This window comes from Pimephales promelas, chromosome 2, assembly GCF_988280905.1.
Source record: "Pimephales promelas chromosome 2, fPimPro1.hap1.1, whole genome shotgun sequence".
Lineage (NCBI taxonomy): Eukaryota > Metazoa > Chordata > Actinopteri > Cypriniformes > Leuciscidae > Pimephales > Pimephales promelas.
In genome coordinates this window covers 16,575,804-16,598,297 of record NC_142770.1, presented here as the reverse complement: position 1 = coordinate 16,598,297, position 22,494 = coordinate 16,575,804, and the positions used below count along the sequence as shown (strand labels likewise).

Genomic DNA, 22,494 nt, shown 5'->3' with positions numbered 1-22,494 from the left:
GTGTGTGTGTGTGTTATGTCAGTTTTGACCTGCTTTTATTCATAAACCCTCTCTCATTTTCTGTCTGTCTAAGTCTCATTAGTCTTTGAATCTGTGTTTTTTTCTAAACCAACACAACACAACAAAAAACAGAAAAGACGAAAGTCACATGAGCAAAGAGAAATGTCGTCATTTGCACTCATATCTGCCTATCCTGTCTTGTCTCTCTCTGACATGACATCTCTTGACTTTCTTTCTGTTAAGGTTGTTTTCAATGTTTATGAGACTAAACAAACCCACTGTCTTGTTGCCGTCTGCCCTAACACAAAGCAAAACAAACATGAAAACACACGCACGCACAGACACACAGAGATTGCGGCTATATTCATAGATTCTCATCCAGTGCCACATTACTTCATTTTCCCTGTAGAGCTAGCATTAAATTAGTTTTAACTTAAACATTTTTATTATTATTTAGAATACCAGTCCATATTAATCAATTGGAAATACTTTTGTGTTGATTTACACTTATTTTAATGTTTTTTTAATTAACAGAAATAATGTTGCCCTTTGTATAATAAATGCTATTATGTGAACACTGACCTGGCAGAAGATAAAAACATATCACACAATCATGAAGAAACACTGCTGTTGTGTCTCGATGTTTTGTATGATCAACATCTCATTGTTCATTTTTCAGAATGAGATCAGATTGAGATGAGGGTTGTTTCGAGACTAAAAAATGTCTTTGTTTTGCAGCAGTGTGTTCCTGAAACCCTCAGGACTTGCATGTACTATAACTGCATTGGAATGCAATTATCATGAAAAGTATCAGTACTGTCCTAAACAATCAAAATTATGCTCTAAGAACATTTTACTAAAGTTCCCATTCATGGCAATACAGACTTATTATTAGACCTCAGATGAGATCACGTAATCAAGCCACTTCATGATGATTATAATACCATCAATAGTTAGCCATCATAACCCAATCACATTTTGTCTTAGCTTCTTTGCTACGGTAAATGTGTTTTATTAACACACCGTTACACCGTCGCATCCAGAGAAACATAACTAAAAATATAGCTGCGAGCAGCGATGGCGGGCCCAAGCCGGTGGCACCGCAACCCCTGGCTCCTTTAGTTACCTAAAGGCACCGGGGTGGCGGTGCCGAAGGCTTTGGCCCTTTCATGATTAAATGTTAAGACGGCTTGCCATAGTCTGTCATTTTGACTAGTCACAATTATGTTACAGATATCTTAAATGATAATACAAACTATCCAAAATGTAATTACGACTAGACAGAAAGACATTGTTGATATCTACAATGTTAATTTCCGGATAGGCAAACTTAGCTTTTAAATGTTAAAAGGGCTTGCCATACACGGACGTAGGCTCAGAGAGAGTATTCAAACCAAAATATCTGACTTCCTCTTGGTCTGAGCTAATGACTACGAATTAGAAAGTTGTCTGGCTTGAGGAGTACAATGTATATAACGATTTTTGTAACTGTGGATAAAAATAACAACCCCACTTTTGTCAAAAGGTGGCGCTATTTAGTCCCTGCACCATGCCCGTTTCTGAAACTTTGCACATGTCTACTGGCTAATAAATGTGATGTGTCTGTTGAGTTTCATGCAATTTCAAGCATGCTAAGAGTCTCAAAAGCATCCTAAAATAATTTCAAAGTTTGAAGCTTTGCCACGGCAACAGTTTAAAAGATATCAAGAATCCATTCCCAGGTCTACATCTACCGTAAGTTTACATTATACAGATGAAGTTTTTCATCTGTTTTTCATCATTATACAGATGAAGTTTTTCATCTGTTTACATTATACAGATGAAGTTTTTCATTCATATTATTACATGCAAGCGTGTTTGATTTATGGACCAAGTTTTCGGACCCCGTTCCAGGGGGCGCTGTCTAGCCCCCCTGCCACGCCTAGGTACCATCTTCAGCCCGGGCCTGATGGCTGTGGGATATGACCTGTGTGCAAAGTTTCAAGAGTTTTCAAACCCGATAAGGGCCTCAAAAGCCATTAAGAGTCTCAAAATCATCAAAAAAAAAAGAATTTTAAAGTTTGATGCGTTGCCACGGCAACAGTATCAAAGATATCAAGAATCCATTCACAGGTCTTCATCTGCCATGTATTTACATTATACAGATGAAGTTTGAAGCAAATCGGGTAAAAATAAGAGGTTGATTTCAAAGCATTTTGAAAGTGACACACTTCCTGCTGCCAGTTGGTGGCGCTATAACTTTGACTCGAAATAGTCTAATCCATGTGATCGTCCTCTTACAGCGAACACACTGATGAAGTTTCATCAAGATATGTTAATGTATGCTGAAGTTATAACACACTTCCTGTTTCACGTTTCTCGCCATAATTTCGTTTCCTCGCCACGGCCAAACCGTTTGAGATATCAAAAATCCCCTCACAAACTTTCATCCTCAATGTCTTGACTTCTTGCACACCGAGTTTGGTTGTGATTGGTAAACACATGCGTTGTAATTTGATGTATTTCTCCTAGGACAACTATTCAAACAACCCATAATTCTCAACTTCCATTTTAATTGTCGTAAAACTTAGAGCACGAAAGTTGTTTGGCCTGATGTGATCTATAATTGTACCGAGTTTCATATTAATTCACGCAAGTGTGTTTGATTTATGGACAAATGTTCGAATCCCAGTCCAGGGGGCGCTGTCGAGCCTCCCTGCCACGCCCGATGACCAGCTTCAGCCCGGCCCTGATGGCCATGGGTTCTGACCCGTGTGCAAAGTTTCAAGAGTTTTCGAGGATGTTAAGGCCCCCGAAAATGCCAGAGAAGTCGCACACAGCAAATAAAGGGTTAAAATTAACCTGACAGGCGCCCCTCCTCTCACTCACACAGAGAGACACTGAGAGACTGGCAAAATTCTAAGATTTTCTCTACATTCAAACAAAGATATCTGACTTTCTGTGGGTCCTAGCTAATGAGTGTCAATTAGAAAGTTGTCCGGCTCGAGGAGTACAATATACATACCGATTTTTGTAACTCTAGTTAAAACTAACAACCCCACTTTTGTCAAAAGGTGGTGCTACTGAGCCCTCACCACGCCCGTTTCTGAAACTTTGCACATGTCTACTGGCTAATAAATGTGATGTGTCTGTCGAGTTTCATGCGATTTGAAGCATGCTAAGGGTCTCAAAAGCATCCTAAAAGAATGGTAAAGTTTGATGCGTTGCCACGGCAACAGTTTCAAAGATATCAAGAATCCATTCACAGGTCTACATCTGCCGTATATTTACATTATACAGATGAAGTTTGAAGCAAATCGGGTAAAAATAAAAGGGTGATTTCAAAGCATTTTGAAAGTGACACACTTCCTGCTGCCAGTTGGTGGCGCTATAACTTTGACTCACAATAGTCACATCCATGTGATCGTCCTCTTACAGCGAACACACTGCTGAAGTTTCATCAAGATCAGTTAATGTATGCTGAAGTTATAACACACTTCCTGTTTCACGTTTCTCGCCATAATTTCGTTTCCTCGCCACGGCCAAACCGTTCGAGATATCAAAAATCCCCTCGTAAACTTTCATCCTCAATGCCTTGACTTCATGCTGACCGAGTTTCGTGCCGTGTGTTTGAATTCTCTAGGAGGAGTATTGCACATTCCATTGCGAGCGTTTTACAAACAAACCTCAATAGCCGACTTCCTGTTGGGCTGGGGTAAAAAGTAATAGTTTGAGGTATATATGAACGATGAGATCAACATGTGTACCGAGTTTCATATTATTACATGCAAGCGTGTTTGAGTTATGGACCAAGTGTTCGGACCCCGTTCCAGGGGGCGCTGTCTAGCCCCCCTGCCACACCCAGGTACCATCTTCAGCCCGGCTCTGATGGCTGTGGGATCTGACCTGTGTGCAAAGTTTCAAGAGTTTTCAAACCCGTTAAGGGCCCCAAAAGCCGCTAAGAGTCTCAAAATCATCAAAAAAAAAGAATTTTAAAGTTTGATGCGTTGCCACGGCAACAGTATCAAAGATATCAAGAATCCATTCACAGGTCTTCATCTGCTATGTATTTACATTATACAGATTAAGTTTGAAGCAAATCGGGTAAAAATAAGAGGGTGATTTCAAAGCATTTTGAAAGTGACACACTTCCTGCTGCCAGTTGGTGGCGCTATAACTTTGACTCACAATATTCACATCCATGTGATCGTCCTCTTACAGCAAACAAACTGCTGAAGTTTCATCAAGATCAGTTAATGTATGCTGAAGTTCTGACACACTTCCTGTTTCACGATTATCGCCATAAGTTTGTTTCCTCGCCACGGCCAAACCGTTCGAGATATCAAAAATCCCCTCGCAAACTTTCATCCTCAATGCCTTGACTTCATGCTGACCGAGTTTCATGCCGTGTGTTTGAATTCTCTAGGAGGAGTACTTCAAATTCCATTGCGAGTGTTTTATGAACAACCCTAAATAACCGACTTCCTGTTGGGCTGGGGTAAAAAGTAATAGTTTGAGGTATATATGAACGATGAGATCAACATGTGTACCGAGTTTCATATTATTACATGCAAGCGTGTTTGAGTTATGGACCAAGTTTTCGGACCCCGTTCCAGGGGGCGCTGTCTAGCCCCCCTGCCACGCCCGGGTACCATCTTCAGCCCAGCCCTGATGGCCGCGGATTCTGACCCGTGTGCAAAGTTTCAAGAGTTTTTGAGCATGTTAAGGGCCCCAAAAGTGCCCAAATAGTCGTATAAATAATAATAATAATAATAAATATAGCTGCGAGCAGCGATGGCGGGCCCAAGCCGGAGGCACCGCAACCCCGGTTCCTTTAGTTACCTAAAGGCACCCGGGTGGCGGTGCCGAAGGCTTTGGCCCTTTCATGATTAAATGTTAAAACGGCTTGCCATACTCTGTCATTTCGACTAGTCACAATTATGTTACAGATATCTTAAATGATAATACAAACTATCCAAAGTGTAATTACGACTAGACAGAAAGACGTTGTTGATATCTACAATGTTAATTCCGGAAAGGCAAACTTAGCTTTTAAATGTTAAAAGGGCTTGCCATAGAGGGACGTAGGCTCAGAGAGAGGCTCACCATATTCAAACCAAAATATCTGTCTTCCTCTTGGTCCGAGTTAAAGACTATGTATTAGAAAGTTGTACGGCTTGAGGAGTACAATGTATATACCGATTTTTGTAACTGTAGATAAAACTAACAACCCCACTTTTAAGTATATATATGGTGCCTTTAGTGTTATTCTTCACGACGTGCAAAAACTTAACCCCCGCTTTTTAAGTATATATATATATATATATATGAAGAGTTCAGATGCAAAAGCCTCTAAATGCCATTTGAAATTTTCTTCTTTAATGATGATTTTTATCAAATTTGTATATTTAAGTTCAGTAATTTCACTTAAATAACAATTAATAGGTAATTATCATTGCCATTTAAGTGAAATTACTGAACTTAAATATACTAGTTTGTTAAAAAACAATCATCATTAAAGAAGAAAATTTCAAATGGCATTTAGAGGCTTTTGCATCTGAACTCTTCATATATATATATATATATATATATATATATATATATATATATATATAAAGAGGGTTATTCTGCACGACGTGCAAAAACTTAACCCCCGCATTGACTGTCGAAGAGAAGTGTGCAGAAGAGCTTGCATCAGTGAGGGCTTTGCAAAATATATATACATACAAACACACACACACACACACACACACATATAAATGAGGTTAGTGTTTTACAATATTAAGGAAAGCAAATGTATTGAAATATAGCACATTAATTTTAAAATCATTCAGCTTCAATTACCAATTTGTAGTTTACCAATTTATCTTACTTTTATTTAAACCAAGCTATACATTTAAAAGATTAGGGTTATATGCATATTTTGTCATTTAAAAAAATACAAAATTGTTATGCAAAAAGATAAGGACTTGCAGAAAAAATCTACAGTCAGCCAAACACACACACACACACACACACACACACACACACACACACACACACACACACACACACACACACACACACACACACACACACACACACACACACACACACACAAATAAATGCAGACACCAGCAACCCCCCCCCCCCTCCCTCTTCCCCACACAGACACTGATAGAGACAAGATACACATCCAAACTGCAATATCTGACTTTCTTTTGGTCTGAGCTTATTACTGTTAATTAGAAAGTTGATCGGCTTGACGAGAACAATATACGTGGTAAGTTTTGTAACTGTAGGTAAATTGAGCAAAGTTATAACACACTTTATGTGTCCTTTTTTAGTCATAAAATTCATTTCCTCGCCACGGCCAGACCGTTCGAGATATCAAAAATCCGTCCGGAATTGAGCATCCTCAATGTCTTGACTTCATGCACACCGAGTTTGGTTGTGATTGGTAAACACATGCATTGTGATTTGGTGTATTTCTCCTAGGACAATTATTCAAACAACCCATAATTCATAATTCATAAATAACTTCCATTTGAACTGTCATAAAACTTAGAGCACGAAAGTTGTTTGGCCTGATGTGATCTATAATTGTACCGAGTTTCATATTAATTCATGCAAGTGTGTTTGATTTATGGACAAATGTTCGAATCCCAGTCCAGGGGGCGCTGTCGAGCCGCCCTGCCACGCCCGGTTACCAGCTTCAGCCCGGCCCTGATGGCCATGGGTTCTGACCCGTGTGCAAAGTTTCAAGAGTTTTCGAGGATGTTAAGGCCCCCGAAAATGCCAGAGAAGTCGCACACAGCAAATAAAGGGTTAAAATTAACCTGACAGGCGCCCCTCCTCTCACTCACACAGAGGGACACTGAGACACTGGCAAAATTCTGAGATTTTCTCTACATTCAAACAAACATATCTGACTTTCTGTGGGTCCTAGCTAATGAGTGTCAATTAGAAAGTTGTCCGGCTCGAGGAGTACAATATACATACCGATTTTTGTAACTGTAGATAAAACTAACAACCCCACTTTTGTCAAAAGGTGGCGCTACTGAGCCCTCACCACGCCCGTTTCTGAAACTTTGCACATGTCTACTGGCTAATAAATGTGATGTGTCTGTCGAGTTTCATGCAATTTGAAGCATGCTAAGGGTCTCAAAAGCATCCTATAAGAATGGTAAAGTTTGATGCGTTGCCACGGCAACAGTTTAAAAGATATCAAGAATCCATTCACAGGTCTACATCTATCGTATGTTTACATTATTCAGATGAAGTTTGAAGCAAATCGGGTAAAAATAAAAGGGTGATTTCAAAGCATTTTGAAAGTGACACACTTCCTGCTGCCAGTTGGTGGCACTATAACTTTGACTCACAATAGTCACATCCATGTGATCGTCCTCTTACAGCGAACACACTGCTGAAGTTTCATCAAGATCAGTTAATGTATGCTGAAGTTATAACACACTTCCTGTTTCACGTTTCTCGCCATAGTTTCGTTTCCTCGCCACGGACAAACCGTTCGAGATATCAAAAATCCCCTCGCAAACTTTCATCCTCAATGTCTTGACTTCACGCTGACTGAGTTTCGTCGAACTTGGATCAAAGCTCTAGGAGGAGTATTTAACATTCCATTGCGAGTGTTTTACAAACAAACCTCAATAGCCGACTTCCTGTTGGGCTGGGGTAAAAAGTAAGAGCGCGAGGTATAGATGAAACGATGAGAGCAACATGTGTACCGAGTTTCATATTATTACATACAAGCGTGTTTGAGTTATGGACCAAGTGTTCGGACCCCGTTCCAGGGGGCGCTGACGAGCCGCCCTGCCACGCCCAGGTACCAGCTTCAGCCCGGCTCTGATGGCCGCGGGTTCTGACCCGTGTGCAAAGTTTCAAGAGTTTTCGAGCATGTTAAGGGCCCCAAAAGTGCCCGAATAGTCGTTAGAAAAATAAAAGAAAAAAAAAAAATAATCGGAAGGAAAACAATAGGGCCTTCGCCCTTTCAGGGCTTGGGCCCTAATAATCGTTAGGAAAACAATAGGGCCTTCGCCCTTTCAGGGCTTGGGCCCTAATAAAATCGAGTTTCAAAGCCCAACTAAAGGAAACACTTATCACCATAATGGTGACAAATGAAGCTATTGTTTTCAATAAAAAAAAATTAGCATTATAACTAAACCTGTTTTGATTTTATACAAGAACTTTTGTAGATGTATAAGAGAAATAAAGTCCAACTGGTTAGTAATAACTTATGTTGTTTTTGCCATTGTTTAATCTTCTGCTGAGATTTAATGTGTTCTTTGATGTAAAGTTTATTTCATGTAAAACTGGAATGGCTGGAAGTCAGGTGTAGTTGTTGTTATGTTTTTGCTCATGTCATCTCTTCTCTTTTATCTGTTGTTAAAGTAAATAGTTTTTGTACCCAGATAAGATACAGTTATGCTTTATTTCATTTGCGCTTGGCTGATATGTAGCATTCCTGTGGCCTGATTGTGGTTCAGATCTGAAAGCAGAGCTCAAAGTACCATCATTCCACAGGGGCAGATCTGGGTCGAAACAATGTTGCTATCCAGGATGATATCTGTTCTTTCCGATAACAAAGCTACATGTGATAACAAATAATGTGACGAGCTGGTAATCACGACTTGACAAGTGGGAAGTGGGAAATTTCCAATAGGATGTCAAGGTAGCATTAAAAAATGCAGTCAAAAACTTTTGAAAACGGTGAAAAATATTTTCATACTATATCAGCCCGTTCTCATCCCAAGACGTCATCTAACTGACGCTTTTGACCACACGTCAACATCCGACTTTTTAGGGTACCCTTTAACGTCAGTTAAATGACGCTAATCCTGACCCTACCCCAGACCTAAACCTACAGTACCTGCATCATCTAAAGCCTTGTTCACACTACATGATTTTAAAACGCCGGGCTGAACTGTGTGGTTCACACTACATGACTTGCGAGGCGTCTGGGAGCCTATTCGCTGCGTTGTTGGCTCTTTCATACTAACAGATTGGCAAGCATTCATCATCCGCTAATCCCCCTCGATTTGCACGCGATAACACCCTGACCTGTCGGCGAGCTCAACGATTTGCAAATCTGGCTTAAATCGGGCTTAAAATACTGTAGTGTGAACTTGGCTTAACTGACGCTAAAGGTAAAGCGTCAGTTAGATGATGCCCTACGATCATCATCTAACTGAAGTTAAAGGGTACTCTAAAACTTCGAATGTTGGCGTATGGTCAAAAGCGTCAGTTAGATGACGTCTTGGGATGAGAATGTGTTGAATATATACGGTGAATAACTGTAAGCGTGTCACAGTGTCTGGTTTGTGGTGTTCTTGTGTTCTAGCTCTGTTTATTGTGAGCACATGGCTTGTCATGTGTTTCCTCTGTGCCATGTGCTCTCCTGTCTATTGTCTAGCCCCTCCCATCTTGTTGTCTGATCATTGGTTCATTTGACCCACCTGTCCTTCTCGTTACCCTCCTTTGTATGTTCCCCTATTTAGCCTCCCTGTGTTTGTGGTCCTGTGCTGGTTCGTTTGTCCAAGTTACCTGTTTCCATCCCGCTTGCTCACAGTGCTTTTTGAGTTTGTTCCTTATCGCAACACATTCTCATCCTAGGGCGTCATATAGTGACGCTTTTGACAACATGTCTAAATCCGAGCACATGGCACCCTTTAGCATCAATATAACATGCTTCGGTTATGGTAGGTTTAGTTTTGGGGTAGGGTTAAGGTTAGACCACTAGGAGGCGCCTTCTGGCCCTTATATATCTCATATTGAAGGGTGCCATGTGCGTTGGATGTAGACGCAATGTCAAAAGCGTCAGTATATGACGCCTTGGGATGAGAACGGGCTCGAACTTACTTTGTTAATTGTAAATGTGACACTGGCATGCAATTAAAAACTAAATTGGGTGACCTCAAGCCGTGGAAGAACAGAGAGGGGCTTTGGAAGAGGACAAGGATATGGTGAAATGATACATGGTGGTGAAAGTGGAGGCAGGACGCGGAGTAAAAGGATGGTGACGGCATGACGAGTAGATAAAGGGACGGTTATGTTGGGACGACAAGACACAAATGTTGAAGGTGGCGAAGGTCTGATGGCGCAGACCCACAGCCGACAGCCCACGGCGAACATGAAGGGAGGATGAGCCAAGATGTAGAAGGCGTGGCTGCAGACATCTGGGGGACGATGAATGCAGATGAGGGCCCAGGCTCTGATGGTGCAGACGGAGGGTCGATGGTGCTGCCTACCCAGGCGATGTCAGGGCGACGAGCGCCACAGGATGAACCAGAGCTCTCGAGGACTGGGGCAACGGCCGTGAGGCCGAGGACTGAGGCGATGCTGAAGGGAGGAAGGAGCCCGCTGCAGTCGTAGGGGAGAAGGGACGGAGCATAGCGGATGGCCTGTATGTCCGTGGCGTGACTGGAGCCTGTATGTCCTTTGGGTCTGGCTGGGTTCTGGGCTGTACACTCTTTGTACACACTTATGGTCTCGTTGTCGAGCGGGAAAACCTGTCTAAATCGTGGCTCTTTTGAGCCAAGGCAATAAATTGCTCTCTTAAAGCCATTTTTTTCTTCTGTCGAGTGTTTGCAGGAAGGCAGACGAAGATGAAAAATAAAGTTTAAATATGATAATACAATATAATAGTAAAGCAATTTCAAAACACTGCTTCATGAAGCTTCTTTACAAATCGTTTGTTCCGAATCAATGGTTCGGAGCGTGTATCAAACTACCAGAGTCACGTGATATCAGTAAACGAGGCTCCATTACGTCAAGCGTTTCGAAACACTTCGACATTTCAGTGGTTCACCTCTGGGTTCGGGCCAAATTCCGAGCTCGGAGCCCTCCCCCGAACAGCACGCCAAATACGCATTAAACTTTACTGCCTTTCACCCCTTAACTGTCATCGTCCCGGTACCGGGACGCCTAATTTTACTTCACTATATTTCTATTAAATCTTAATCTAATTATGACAAATTATATATTGTTGGAAAGGTCTAAGACTTCTAAATAGATATTCTACCCCTGTTTCGTGTTACAAATTATGTAGGAAGAGTAATTGATGAATTTATGACAAGAGTGCAACTCAAAAAATCTGCATCATAACAGGAGGTCTGAAACTTTGTCACAAAAAGTCGATGCACCCACTTTTAATCATTGAAACTTCTGTTTTTATGCTAAAAGTTCAAAAATCTAGTATTTTTCAATAAAAAAATTATAAGATAATATTATCCTCTAAAATATAATATAATTTTTGTATCGCCTTTTTTATTATATCACATATTTTAGTAGTTATCATAAATTAGGTATCATTTGAAAGCTTATAAACTCAGAATTCATCCTGTGAACACTGTTTTATAATTGAACATTGCGTTGCCATAGAAACCGTACTTATTTTATCAGGCTCCTCCCCTTTTGGGCATCATTATATTTCAGAATTTATTATCAAAACCTTTTCTAATCTTGACAAAACACATATTGTCAGAAAGGTCTGAGTCTCAAGGTTCCAAATTTTGTGACAAAATTGATATTTGGACAGAAATTTATTAATTTGTTAAGGCAGAATGTATACAACTAAGTTCAATTGAATTCAATGGCACCCGTTGGCTAATTTTGGTACAACACCTGAACAAAATCTCATGGGAACTTCAATTTTTGTGATATCAACTTCAAACTTGGAACATAACTTAGTTAGATTTATGGCTTTGATTTTATAGTAATTTTAGAGTAAAAAAATATTTTGTAAAATATATATTTTATATTTATAAAATAAAAATATATAATACAGTATATTTGATTTACTATGAATTTAAACTTCCATAACTTTTTCATACTTTCATTTTTTGAAGTGTTTTCACTTCAGCAATAATCTGCTGAGTGTTTCCTTTAAAACAAGACCAAACTTGGGTGTATATATTCCAAAGCATTCTTGAATTGCAACCATTTAAGTTTGAATAGTGCATTTTAACCCCCATTCTCAAAAAGGGGGGTGACAGGTAAGGGTTAATTGTATGTAAGTGTGAACTTGTGTGAAATGAATATATGAAACGATCACTTAGACTGGGATTCAATCGTTTTTTTTGTTGTTTTTTTTTTTGTTTGTTTTTTTATAATTATTCAACTAAATTTTCCAAATTCATCAGTTGAGTATCTTATTATGTATCTGTTCTCTTTAATGATATTTTTATAATAGGATGCTGCATCATCTTGTACATGTTAAACTTAGCCTATCTCCAATTTAATGTCAAATTTTCTCGAAGGGAAGCTTCTTCACACATTATACCCTACTGGTCAAACCTTAAATACATTGTAAGACTAGCAAAATCAAACTACTATCAACTGCATGTGCACCAGGACTCAAAGATGGTAATGCTAAATGCTAAAGCTAATTGCTAACGACTAAATCAAAATACAACATATCAACCTAGCAGATAAACCTGATATTTATAATAATTAGTGTTTAATGATGCTTAAAAGTTTTCCAGTTTTTCATTCCAGTTTAAATAAAGGCTTTAAAAACAAAAACACAGCAAGCCAAACAAAGATTGCTAAGTATGACAACTATTTGTACAATAATGTTTGTACAATCTATTTGTAGCGTTTCATTCTGAATTTATCAAACGTACCTGTGATGAACGCACTTTCATGATAGTCCAATAGATGATTTATTTGACTGTAAATATTTCTGAAATTAGGGTGAAATAGGCTACTAGTTTTTCAGCAGAGCATAAACATTTCCGCATCTTCTGTACGCCATGCCTTCTACGTATGGCATCAGACGTAAGTGACGTCAACAGTAATCACATGAACTGATCAGACATGCGCACCAGACATTCATCAAACTTTCAGATTTACTTCAGTATATTATTAATATGGATCTCAGTCATTCATTGAATCTCCAATCATCTGTCATGTCTGAATTCATCAATAAAAGACATGACAAAAAGCACAGTTTTACTTCTCTTCTTCTACTAAATATTGGGCTAGTTTCACTGAAAAGTAATTAAATAAAAATAAGCTGATCTTTTCAGCAGGTTGCTATTAGTCGTCCTCATGTCTGATGTGACGTTAGATCATATTAGATGCCCTGAGGATGGTTTTGTGACCGAAAGCTTGGCTATTAAATTTGCTTAAAGGATTCAAATGCATGTGCGGACAGTTTATTTATTTTTTGAGTTGTCGAGTTGTGTCTGTCTGGCACCTTGTTTACCGTGAGTGCGGTGAAACTCCTTCAAATACGTTAGATCATATTAGAGAAACAGCAGTGAATTAAGTAAATGTACTCAGACTTACATGAGAATGAAGCTTCTTTTATAAACTCCCTTTGAGAAAATGCTGTTTTCAGGATCCTGATCCTCAAGTAAAACTTTCTCTGAATGATGTCTTATATTTTTGCCTGCCGTCATAATGCTTTAACAGTGTTAAAGTCAAAACTTGACAGTGAATTTGACAGAGCAGGTCAATCCGGTACATCGCAGTTTCCAGCACATTCTCGTTCTGACCTACAGAGAAAGGTGAGAGAAAACGTAATACTACAGTGGAATAAAGCCTGGCTTTCCATGAATTTGCCTTTCAAATGGTTTGCAGAAATGAATTAATTTAATTTACCTTTTTCAGAAAGATCAGCCTCACAGTTCCTCTCTCTTGTTTTCATCCTGACAGACTTAACAAAAGCTGAGAGACTGACATATCATTGACGTCTGATGGGAGGAGAAAATAGTTGACTTGATGAGTGGTTGGGCAAGTATAGTGTGTTTTGTGGTTTTGTTTATTCTGCATCCTCATTCTGACCTACAGGGAAACTAAAAGAAAGCAAAAGTCTCAAACACACTGCCACGTCATTCTTTTGCCTTTCAAACTTATTATAAACATACAGTATCAGCATGTACTGTAGGTTTCGTTTGACTGGGTATGTTGCTTGTTTGAATTGGATTTATCTTTTTGAAATCGTACATTTGTTTTGTTCTATATATTTAATATTTTTTAAAGTTATAATGTTAATCGATTCAAGATTTAACTAGCTGTCGGATGTTAAAAAAACAACAATAAAAATAAAAGTTTGATAAAATAAAAATAATGAAATGAAATTGTTTTATATATGTTGTTGACGTTGCTGTCCTGTTCCACTGATTATTACCCTTTTGTGATGACAGGAAGTCACAAACCTGAAGGCAGATTTGCATTCTTTTCTTTTTGAATTGCAAGTATTCTAGTATTTTGTAGTGTGTTCTTATATGGACAAAATACTTTTGATACATTGTCATCATAATGTTTCTGAATCACACATAGACATTCAGTTCGATTTTTCTTCAGTGGTTTACAGAGGTTTGACCTGATGCCATCATCTGATGCGTTTTACTTAATAGGAGTGCTTGATGTGGGTTGGTAATGGTTAGTGTACTGTACATTTTATTTGGAGTTCAAACATCAATACTTTTCGAAGAATCTATTTCAAATGTGCACACAAACGAAAACTCATATTACTGCAGATTTTTTTTTTAATTATTATTATTATGTTGGCTCCTCCTCTGAATGTTCTTAAAGTAGATCTTAAAAATAATATGCCTGTAATTTGGAAATATTTATTTAATTTGAAAATACTTCATAAGTATATATTTCCCTCAGTTATATATTTCCCTCAGTTATATATTTCCCTCAGTTATATATTTCCCTCAGTTATATATTGCATCACGACCAGATGAATTCTCTAAATTGTCTAAGTTAAAAGATTGATATAAAATATTGGATGGTCATTTTCTTCAATTAAATTCAGATAAGACTGACGTATTATTGGACCAAAAACCTGTCCATAGAATCTCTTAAAATACAATTTGCATTTTGAAGGATGTACAGTTAAAGTCATATTTCATATGTTCCAAAAACATTATTCTTCCACCCCAGAAACATTGCTAAGCTCCGGAATATGTTTCTGTGTCCGATGCAGAAAAGCTAGTTCATACTTTCATCACCATAGACTAACTGTAACGCACTACGAGCTGGTTGTCCTGCATCCTCAATAAACTACAATTAATCCAAAATGCAGCTACTACAGTTATTACTAGGTCAAGAAAATATGATCATACAACACCAATTTTACTACCTCTGGAAAACTATTAAGTTCCGTATCAATTGCAAAGTATTTCTACTGACCTATTGGCCCTAAATGATTTAGCTCCCATGTATTATAATTATTAAATATTCTATCGCCTTATAATCCATCACGCTCTTTAAGGTCACAAAACTCTGATCTTTTGATAGTACCTTGGATATCTAAGTCTACTAAAGGAGGGAGAGTAAAATTGCATTTGGCTCCTAAACTCTGGAATAACCTTCCTGATGGTCAGGGCTCAGACTCACTTTCCCAGTTTAAGATGAAAGACACATCTCTTTAGCCAATGATTCATATAATGCAACTTCTATATACAGTTATATCAGATCAAATGCACATGATTATTATAGCCACTCTAATTATTTTCTATTTGCTTCTGTTTTATCATTGGATGCCCACCATGAGGTAACTAGAGTATGTCAGGTCCAGTTGGACCCAGCCTAATATGAAGACTTCAGATGCCCAACAACTATGAAGAGATGGCGCCAACCCAAGTGAAGACCTCAGATGACGCAACCTCTGAATCAACATGCATCTGTCACGTGCGAATAAGGAGGTGAAGGCAAGTTATTTCATTCATTTCATTTCATGTGGTGAGTCCAGATCCAGTGAATGAAGATGATGAAGCGGAGACGACACAATTGAAAACTGGCACTGAGACCACGAGCGAAAGACAGACAGGAACAGGAACAAAACAAAGGCAAAGTCAAGACGAAAACTGTGAGTGTATATATATAGAGACCGCTGATCAGATCAAATACACGTGAATTGAATTGAATTGAATCAGCTGCACAGTCTGAAGTTCAGATGAGTTTGTGATTTTAGGTGTATTTTCCCACATCAGCGTATTGAAGATTGCTGAGTTTGATGAAGTTTCCTCTCAGATAATCACCAGGAAATTTTTCAGTTCTGTTTTCATTTGATCCTGTTTCTTTGAATGACTACTCACACACAACTCCACTGTCATTGCGTCCCCAAAACACATAATTGTCTTAAAGTTTAACATCATGTTTAATATCAGAATACATCTATAACACCCTCTACTGTGACTTGTGGATGTACTACTTCTCTTTAAATTACTTTACATGGGCTCTTTACATTAACTGGAGCTCTTTGAGGGCCCAAAGAGGCTCTTGGTGTCTCTCAGTATAGAAATCTGTGTAGAAATAGGACTGGACTCTTCTTAATTGTGGTAATGTTTATAACTACGGTATCCTAGGCCACAGTGTCATTCTGCCATAAAACATCCAACAAAGGCATCAAACTACAAGAGAAAAAAAACAAACTATGTATTTAAGAACCAGTCTGATCACTATGAGAACAGGCTTAAATTTGCATTGTTCATATTAGAAAAAAACACAATACAACAATGCTGTAATACAAATACTCTGCTTTTGCACGCAACGTTTTTCCTATACACACACACACACACACACACACAAATAAAATAAATAAAATAAAAAGACAAAACGTTACTACAAATATTTTACTGGATTATTACAATCAATGTCAAAATGAATGTTTGCAAAATACAAAATTAAATTGTTAACATCTTGCAGCAGTGAACTGCAAAGCCAGATGGTTTAACCTTTATCAATATGAATTTAAAGATATATATGTGATATATATGTCTACATGAAGAAACAACAACAATCAAACTGTGCAAACCCACTTACTAACTGCACTGCATTTCTTTTTCTGTTTAAGGTTAAAAAATGCTGATATGTCTAAAGCAAATGTGAACTCTGCTCAAGCGTAAAGCACCTGTCTAGAAAAACATGAGATCACATGAGTCCTTTATTGTCAAGTGACCAACTCAGAGGAACTGATGGTTTTAGTATTGAGCTTAGTTAACACTTTATTTGAGCTAAACCTCACTGCTTACAAGAGCAAAATATTTGCATGCATTGTTTTAATGTCTATTGTTTTTTTGGAGATGCAATAAACTTACACTTGAACAACTGTGCTTCAGCTTCAAGCAACACAACTCTGAAATGTCCAAGATAATTATGCACAACTTTGAAGATATTACTTTCTTAAGCATGTGAAATGCTTAACGACATGTAAAAACTCAGAAAAGAAGCTGCAAAACCCTCGCGTTTCTGTCCTTCACACAACAAACCCACAGCACTTACAGAAAGTCAGACTGTTCCCTTTCGAGGGAACTCGAACTGCGTCGAATGACACTTTGGGGGACCGCCCCTCAGCGTAGCACCTCTGAAGTATGAATGAAACTAAAGGCCAATTTATACTTCTGCGTAGGGTGCGCGCAGTAGGTACGGCGTAGCATATGCACAGACGCGTCCCATACCGCGTACCCTTCGCCGTCGCCTGACGCGCACCTCTTCAAAAATGTAACTACACGTCGGACCGCAAGATCGGTGATTGGTCGGCTTGGTAGTATCGCATTTCCTCCTACGCATTTCCGCACGTACCGTCTCACGCATTTCCACCACTGTCTATGATTTCCGCACGTACCATCTCCTCCGACGTCTTCTCTCATTTCTGCCTTTCAGTTTTAGTAATTTCACTAAAGTGAACTGTTTATCCACCTCAATAAGCTCCAACTCCAACATGATCCGCTCACTTTCAGGCTTGTAGTAACCTAGCCACGAGGAATCTAAACACAGTGGAACATTGAAACCCTCCGCCGCCTCCTAGCGTTTCGGAGCAGTACTGCAGAGCAACCAAGACCTGAACGCAGAAGTATAAATGCTCACAATGGCGTCGCCTACGTGCGTAGCCAACGCCGTGCACTACGGCGTACCCTCGACGCAGAAGTATAAATTGGCCTATGGCGAAGCACTAGGCCAATTTATACTTCAGTCAGCGAAGCACTCACTGTGAATGTCTAGCCGGGAGCACACACTCATTTAAGATGGGTTCACCACCTAAGTAAACGTGTATTTCGGGAATATCACCAAAATTAAGGTAGCCAGCTTTTCAGTGGACCAACCTCGCTTGTAAACTGCTGCAACCTATCGTGGCACTGTACGTGCTGTAAGCACCAATGAGGGCGCGGGCGCCTGCGCGCGTCATGTCCTGCCAGAAGGGGCGTGGCTTATGTCTCTATAAGCAGAGTCCAGATAGGGTGTTCTTTTGTTTTTCATACTGAAGCAAAACCAGAACGCAGCACAAGCACGGCAGGGTTATGCAACACTCGTTCCCTGATCTAGAGAGAACCGAGGTTACATTAGTAACCGAATACGTTCTCTTACAAGAGTACTCTTGTTTTGCATAAGCTAGCTTACGCTACGGGAACCCAATGTAAAGCGCTGTGCGTGCTAATGTCGTCCCCCAAGGACATGGCGCAAGGTCCACTTGGTTAAGTCCCAGGCAGGAAACGCACAAGATGTGACGTCCCTGTTGCTGAGGGGAGCTTGACAAGAGACACATTTTGAAAAACAAGGCATTATGCCTCTGCTCTTTTAGGAGAAAGATTTGAAAAGGATATGGGTGCCGGATAGTGCAGCAGGACTGGCGGTTAAGCGGCAAGAAGATGGCCAGCTTCGGTCTGTGAGGTAGATGGCTCGTCCTGCTGATAGGGATTTTTCAACGGCGCAGGCTTCTCCTGAGACCAGCGATGTGACGTGAACACTTCGCTGAAGAGATGAAAAATCAAATAAGATATCTTTTCAAGATGGCTGCCATGCTCTGTTTCTGAGTTATCAGCTCTCTACAATCTAATACAAATCTTTGTAATCACATATTGGACCATTATTTTAAGGTCAACATTTGGTTAATATATGCACTTTGTCTTCACATTGTGAATATTGGACTTGTGCGGCGAGAGAATTGGACTGTTTTCATCGTTTCAACTGTTTGAGAGCCTTTTGGGCCTGGTGGGCCTGCCACTCCTATCTTAGTACATCTTGGTAAGATTGTGGAACTATGCCTCCCAAAGGTAGTAAACAACCATCAGAGGATGATACAACTGTAACTATGGGTGTGTTGACCCAAATGATGGATCAGCAGAGAGAGTTTTATAAGGAAATGTTGAAACAACAACAGGACAACTTCAAGAGCTTTGTTCAAATCATTATGGATGGAAATGCGAAAAGGTTGGATGGTGTGATTAGAGATGTACAAGAACTAAAAACTAGTCTGCAGTTCACACAAGGCATCATGGATGAGATGAAAGCTAAGAAGAATGACATCGACATAAAAATTAAATCATTTGAGAGCAGCATTTTAAAATCAAAGCAGGAAGTGGAGGATCTGTTTGAGAAGCTGGATCACATTGATAATCAGTTAAGGAGATCTAATCTGCTGATTGATGGGATCGCAGAGGAAAAAGGTGAAACTATCAGTGGATTAGAAATGAAGATTCAACAAATGCTGTCGAATAATTTGGGTCTGGATAGTTCTACAATCGAGATGGAAAAGGTCCACCGGATTGGACAATTCCATGAGGGAAGAAAGCCAAGGAAAATTGTTGTGAAGCTTCTGAGATTTAGGGATCGACAGCGCATCCTTTCCTCCACCAAGAAATTAAAAGGTACAAACATTTATATCAATGAAGACTTTTCTGATTTGGTGCAGCAGAGGAGACGTGAACTGCTGCCAAAACTGAAAGAGGCAAGAGAGAAAGGTGAAAGAGCCAGCTTAAGGTATGATAAACTTATAATTTGGCCGGCAAATGGACAAAGGCAAGCATCTGAATAACTGTTCATAACCTTTTGGATGTTTACCCTGATGTTTTTGTTTTAATGTTTTAATCTTATTAATATGACTAATTTACTTTCAAACTTGCCTAAGAAAGGTCTCGTTTTGGCACATTTGAACATTTGTAGTCTCAGAAATAAGGTTCATGAAATTATAAATATCTGTTCTAATGGGATTCATGTATTGGCCTTATCAGAAACACACTTAGATCACAGTTTTGATAATTCACAGCTAGCTGTTGAGGGGTATAGACTTTTTAGAAAAGACAGAAATCAAAATGGTGGGGGTGTTGCATTCTATATTAGAGAGAATATTGCAGTCACTCCAAGGGAGGATTTGATGGGCAGCGAGATTGAAATGATATGGCTACAGTTACATCTTCCATTTAACAAACCCATTTTAGTGGGATGCTGTTACCGACCTCCCAGTTCAAATGTAGATTACTTGGAAAAGATGTGTGATATCATTGAGAAGGCATCTGCTCAAACCAAAGATATTTTTCTTTTGGGGGATTTCAACATTGATTGGTTTTCAAAGAAGTGTTATTTACGTAGAAAGATGATTACTATAACTACTGCTTCTAACCTTAAACAGATTGTTACACAACCCACAAGAATTTCTTTGAATGGCAAATTTAAATCGACATGTATTGACCACATCTTTACAAATGTGTATGAGTTGTGTTCACATGTCATCTCAGTTGGAGTAGGATGCAGTGATCATAATTTAATCATCACAGCAAAGAAAACTAAACTGCCTAAATTTGGTGCAAGGATTGTTTATCGAAGATCTTATAAAACGTTCGACCCCAATGCATTTGTGGAAGATGTTGAAAGGTCCACTTGGGCGGCTGTTTGTGAAGAGGAGGATGTCAATACTTCTTTACGTATTTTTATGGACAGGTTTGTGGAAATAGTTGACAAACATGCACCAATTAGAAAAAGGTCGATAAAAGGCAATAATGCTCCTTGGCTAGATACCGAGCTAAAATCTATAATGAGGGAAAGGGATAATGCCAAAGCCGAAACTCTAAAATCTAAAAGTGATATGGATGAAAGGTATTATTGTAAGTTGAGAAATAAAGTGACAAAGTTAAATAGATTGAAAAAGAAAATATATTTTAGCCAAAAGATTAGTAATTCATCAAACAATAGCAAGCAATTGTGGAAAGTTATAAATGAAATAATGTGTAAAAAACCAAAGCGTTCAAATATGTATTTGGAAACAGGAGAGGAAATAATTACTAAACCTTTGGATATAGCAAATCATTTGAACGACTTTTTTATAACGAAAACTGCAAATTTAAGATCTAGTATGTTATCATACACTAAGGTTGCACCTTGTAGTAATGTGAAGAACATCATGAGGAATAAATCTTGTTCATTGACATTTGGTACAGTTAGAGAGGAAATTGTTGAAAGGATGTTGCTCTCTCTCCCGGAAGAAAAAACTGCAGGTATAGATCATTTGGATGGCAAACTTTTTAAAACTGTTGCTAATATCTTATGCAAGCCTATCAGTCACATTTTTAATAGATCTGTGATTAGTGGGGTATTTCCGGAAATCTGGAAGCAGTCTAAAATTATACCGTTGGTGAAAGATGATAGATTAGGTCTCACTGAATCAAATTGTCGACCAATTAGCATTCTACCTATATTGAGCAAAATATTTGAAAAGTTACTTTTTAATCAAATGATGCATTACTTTGTTTCAAATGATTTGCTCTCTAATTCACAGCATGCTTATAAGCCAGGACACTCCACTAACACTGCATTGGTACAAATGGTAGACCAGTGGCTAACTTTTATTGATGATAAAAATCTTGTGGGTGCTGTGCTGCTGGATTTCACAGCAGCTTTCGATATTATTGATCATGATATTTTACTTTCTAAACTAATGTGCTATGGTTTTTCACATCAGTCTGTGTCTTTGATACGCAGCTATCTCTCTGGTAGAAGTCAGAAGGTATTTTTCAATGGAAGCTTTTCTGATCGTAAGCAGTTGTCATGTGGTGTTCCTCAGGGCAGTTGTTTGGGTCCATTGTTATTTTCAGTGTTTGTTAATGATATGTCATATGCTGTTTCAAGAGCAGATGTTGTACTTTATGCAGACGATGCTACAATGTTTTACGCAGCATCTACAATAAACGAAATACGTTGCACCTTGCAGAATGAACTTAATGCCATTACAAATTGGGTGAAACTTAATAAATTAGCTCTCAATATAGCTAAAACTAAATGTATAGTTTTTGGTACTAAACGTATGCTTGGCGAGTCTTGCAACTTAAATCTTATTGTTGACACATCTGTGGTAGAGCAGGTGAGTCAGACTAAACTATTGGGTGTGAAGCTGGATAGTCAGCTCTCCTGGGCTGATCAGATTGATCATATTGTGTCCAAAATGGCTAAAGGTATTGCTTTTTCCAGGAGATGTTCAGTATATTGTCCACCAGCAGTCATGAAAACAGTTGTCCAGTCTTTAGTCCTGTCACATTTGGGGTACTGCCCAGTAATTTGGTCCAGTGCTGCAAAGGGACATCTGAAAAAATTACAAATCGTTCAGAATAGAGCCGCAAGAGTAGCACTTGGTTGCTCTTTTCGCTCTAGTGTGGATAAAATGCATACCCGTTTGGGCTGGCTAAAAGTGGAGGACAAACTTAATATAAGTCTTCTCTGTTATATGCACAATGCTCTATTTAAAAACAATCCAAGATCTTTTGTAGACAAACTGATTTTTAGTGGATATTG

The 22,494-nt window shown here is 38.9% G+C and overlaps 1 protein-coding gene across 2 annotated transcripts in view; it reads right to left on the bottom strand.

Moving 5' to 3' along the window:
* The window catches only part of LOC148995827 (CD276 antigen homolog), a 50,004-nt gene extending 36,302 nt beyond the window's left edge, over nt 1-13,702 (bottom strand). Inside the window, exons 1-2 of one of the 2 annotated variants that reach the window (XM_089117175.1) lie at nt 13,582-13,702; nt 13,267-13,505 (exon numbers count right to left, since the gene is read on the bottom strand). The gene's annotated coding sequence lies outside the window, so the exon portion shown is untranslated. The remainder of the gene's footprint in view (nt 1-13,266; nt 13,506-13,581) is intronic. The other variant, XM_089117173.1, reaches the window with a different exon arrangement.
* Between the last annotated feature and the right edge of the window lie 8,792 nt (nt 13,703-22,494).